Genomic DNA, 4,751 nt, shown 5'->3' with positions numbered 1-4,751 from the left:
AACTCTGGAGATCAGTTTTCTATCTCCTTCTATACTATAGCATGCTTCAGCATTTTCTACCCAACATCAAGCCCCACTGGTCTAATGCAGATGACGCTGCCATTATTATGTATTCGTGTTGGTCGGATGGCTGCTCATTGCACAAATCAGCGCTCGTAAATAATTTCAAGAAAGCTTTCGTTTTCGCCTTCTGTCCATACTTCTCTCTCGCCCTCGATAATTTACCAGCACTTTGAGCGGTCACGTGTTCCGACATTCAAATCATGTGAATGCCTGCCTCGCTAATGTAAATAACATTCTTCTAGAATTTGCGTTCCGTTCTCCTTCTCTGCAAAATTGTGAAGGCACTGTCTTGCGCCACACTCTGGCCATTCTGTTTGGATCCTTGCAGCCCTAGGACTTCCACAATGGTGCGGAAATTCACAAGTATCTGTAAGCGTGCTATCCCAGTTATCCACCGTTCTGTTTGAGACCACAGGACTTGCTAAGCCAGTACACTAATCTGGTTGGAACATCCTCAAGCGCCGGCCGCGGTGGTCTAGCGGTTCTGGCGCTGCAGTCCGGAACCGCGGGACTGCTGCGGTTGCAGGTTCGAATCCTGCCTCGGGCATGGGTGTGTGTGATGTCCTTAGGTTAGTTAGGTTTAAGTAGTTCTAAGTTCTAGGGGACTTATGACCTAAGATGTTGAGTCCCATAGTGCTCAGAGCCATCCTCAAGCTCTCTCGTCCACTTTATTTATAAAACTGTTACGAACACTCGTACATCAGCAGAAAATCCCCGCACCACCACGTTGCCACTACCTGTCGATTGTTTTCTTCCCGATTCCGATAGACACCAGTAGCCATGTGTGCTACATAAAAAACTGAGATATTAGAATAAGTGATTTAACAGTAAGAAAGATGGCTTGGTTTCCCTCATTTTTATTCCGTAATGTCATACCATATAACGTTTTGGGTTACTGGTCAAAGCTAAAGTTTCACGACTTCAATAATATTTGCAGTGTGAATTCTAGAATGTACTGAGGAAGCCTGTTCAGTGGACTGCGTATGTTAAGTACTTTGGTTTATTTATTCCTTAGCGCAATTTGCTATAGTAATTATCCATGCCTGTAAAGCAAGAGCTCAGTTCTTTGAATGATGAGCATGAATAAAAACGTTCTATACAGAGTTTCGTAGGAGAAATGGTCAATATTCAAGGATGTGACAGAAACGGCTATTTGAAGCAAAACTTCGTATGGACAAGTGCCATATTCCGAATAGCTTCGGAGACTGAACACATTTAATGTACACTGTTATTTATTCTGTCTATTATTCAGTACACTGTCAGGTTTACATAAGTTCTTACGTACACTAAGTAGTAAACATATTTTTCGTTAGTGTATATGTTTGGCTTTTCAGCCAGTGCATGTATAAACACAGTTAGTAAAAACTGAAAAATACCTGTTTTTAACATATTCACTTCTAAGCACGTACAGTCTCATTACAGCTATTGAACAGTTCATAACACATGTTCGAACATCGCACCAACTACTTCACTGCATTAGTCCACTTTTGGGAGAACATGTGTTGCTTCTCTGAACGTCTCTGCACGTTCGCTAAAGATGACATCAGTGACCATGATGCGCTCAAGCAGTTCATCTCGCTTGTTCATATTTTGTTTCTACACCTCAGACGTCATCCAACCTCATAAACAAAAATCTGATGGCCGTACAACTACGACCAAGGCAGCGACTAGGGTAAGTGCGGCTGTGATGTTCCCTTACAAGTCTGTTAAAAAATTGGAGGAGCTCTGTCGTGCTAGAAGTACACTGCATTCCGCTTAGCCGAAGGACCGTCATCAAGGTGTTCAACGAACGAATTTTCCAAATAAATACAAGTAATTGTGTCCCATCGTTTGCTCTTTTTAAATGACTGGACCTATCAACATATTTCCAACCACGCCGCACCAAACACTGATAGAAAGCCTAACTTGGGAATTGGTTGTCACTGCAGCGTATGAACTTTCCTGTGATCGTCGATGGTTATTACGTCTGTTGTTGATTCCATTTCGTGTAAACGCTGCTCCATCACTGAATAGAATTAACGGTAGAGAACGACAATTGTTATTTAACTAGTGCCAAAATTCGTGTAGCATTGCCGCCAATATGAACATCGTGGACATGCTGCATGTGAAATAGGTTCAAGTTAGAGTAGACGTGTGTTATCTTAGCCAACGCATGTACAAACAAGGTTAACTGATGTTTCTCGCTGATACACTCTCAATCCCTTGCACTACTACATTTACAAGGACTATTGGGCGTTCAACGGTCTAGATTAATGGCAGAAAAAGTTCAGGTCAATGAGGCTGAAAGGAGTTAAGTGGGTTGGGCTAGAATAAAACGTAAAAGTGGTTTGGCGGTTAAGACGCATAAATGCGCTCCACTAGCCCAAAAACAAATGTAAATTAAATGTGGTTCATATCCGAACTATTCGGAGTAGGGCATATATTCACATGAAGATTTTTGCTTCAAATGACCGTTCCTGTCATATCCCTGAATACTGACCATTCATCCCTGGGCACCCTGTATAAAGACTTAGTTATTTCCTGTACCGCGGAAAGATACTCGTTGTTCGGGAATATACTCTCTTAATAGCTTGGCCCAACCACAAAAAATTAAGCTACTGATGAAGTGATGAAGTGGTATTCAGAAGATTTGTTCGTGGAAAACTCCCGTTCCATGGACGATTTTACTAATTCAACCAATTGACGTACAACATTTGGCTCTCGGATCTGCCGGCGGATGCCATTAAATCTCTTCCAGGCGGCTGTCTGCCAAAATCGAGTGTTGTTGGCTACTGGTTACGGCTGGCTAGTAGCAAATGGCAGTGTCTTCGCTAACGGTGTTCTTATGGACCGCTAGACTGCATGCATGTTGAGCAGTTACTTCAAGGAAATGTGGCAATTTACAGAACGTGATTCAGCGGTAGAGCCGAGAGCCATATACTTAACATGTCCACCCGGAAAGCCTGAAGAGACACGACTCACTTGTACCGGATGTTTCAGGAAGAATAGTAAATATTCTACGAGGTGGTGATGTGGACTAAGTGGGATAAAACAGTCCGTAGAACATGTGATCAGGTTTCATTGGTTACAGAGATACCGCTGGTTACAGAGATAAGTTTTCATTTCGTTGGTATTCCAGTTGCTATACGTTTATTTATATGAAGATAGTATCTGTTCTTTCGGACATATCCGAAAGAACAAATACCATGTTCGTATATATAGTTAAGGCACACAGGCCATTTGACCATCATCTTCTCTGCCGATGCACAAACAGTGCCCTAACTCTTACGGGAATCGGCAAAAAGCCACGAGTAATGAGTATAATGGGCAGGGGCACTATGAATATAGTGCGGAACAGTAAGTTGGGAATGTGGGTCTCACTGGAAGCGTGCCAGAGATAAGTCCCTGCAGTCGCACTATCCTCTGTGTTCTCGGTGGCTCAGATGGAGAGAGCATCTGCCATGTAAGCAGGAGATCCCGGGTTCGAGTCCCAGTCGGGGCACACATTTTCAACTGTCCCCACTGAGGTATATCAACGCCTGTATGCAGCTAAGCGTAGTGATTTCATTGTAATTTCACGAGTTTATTTGTCGATTGTCATCTTGGTTTTGAAGTTCAAGTTGTGAAGTTGTTCGTGAGTTAACAGAATTGAACTTTTCACCTGTGTCTTACGTACTCTGACGGGCCAAACCATTATAACCACTGCACATCGCTACGTTGGATGCCGCCTGGTGACGTTGAGGGCACTGACGAGTTAACAAAGGTACGTAAGAGCAGCAGATACAGATGGAGGATCACCCTAGCGGAGATACGGGCTGAAAATGAGGAAATCCTTTGAGATAAGCCACTTTGACATAGGGCAGGTTATTATTAAGCAGCGCCTGTGAACGAGTATCTCGGAAACGGCGAAGCTGGTTGTATGTTCACGTGCCACTGTCGTGACCCTCTATAGAAAGAGATAGGACAGTGGAACTACCACTAGGTGCTAAATGGTTGGACATTCACTACTCTACATAGAACATTGGGTTGGGGAGCTTGTCTACTCTGTAAAGTAGGATAGATGGTGATCTGTGGCATTTCTGCCGAAAGAGCACAATGCTGGTGCGTGCACAAGTGTTTTGGTGGATACCGCTCATCAAAATTTGTTGAACATGGAGCTCCGCAACAGACCAAACTACGTGTCCACGTGTTGACCGAAGGACATCTTCACAGTTACGACAGCAGTGGGCACGGGACCATCGGAATTCGACCGTCGACCAATGAAAATGTGTCGGCTCTTCGCGTGAATAACATTTATGCTACTCTAGGTCGATTATCGTCTCCACAAACGCCATCATCGAGGTGATGAGCGGCGGCTCGGACGTACAGCGCGCCACGGACACAGGCCAGTTGCAGCAGTATTATTCTAGTCTGCTGCTCTTCTATGGGACCTGTGGTAGTAATCGAAAACACGCTAACAGCTGCGAACCACGTGCATCCCTTCAAGCCTGATGCGTTCCCCAATGGCGAGGTCTTTTTTCAGCAGTATAACTGTCTTTGTCTCGGGGCCAGATCCGTGCTAAAATGGTTTGAGGAGCATTATAGTAAACTCACGTCGATATCTTTGCGACCAAATTCGCCTGATGTAAATCCTATGTTACCATTATGGGTCGCTATCGGGCGCCATCACTGCGTACGCAAATCAGCGGCGAAATGCATGACCTGTGGTT

The sequence above is a fragment of the Schistocerca nitens genome, chromosome 7, assembly GCF_023898315.1.
Source record: "Schistocerca nitens isolate TAMUIC-IGC-003100 chromosome 7, iqSchNite1.1, whole genome shotgun sequence".
Lineage (NCBI taxonomy): Eukaryota > Metazoa > Arthropoda > Insecta > Orthoptera > Acrididae > Schistocerca > Schistocerca nitens.
The sequence above is the reverse complement of the archived record's forward strand: the minus strand, read 5'-3'. Positions refer to the sequence as shown.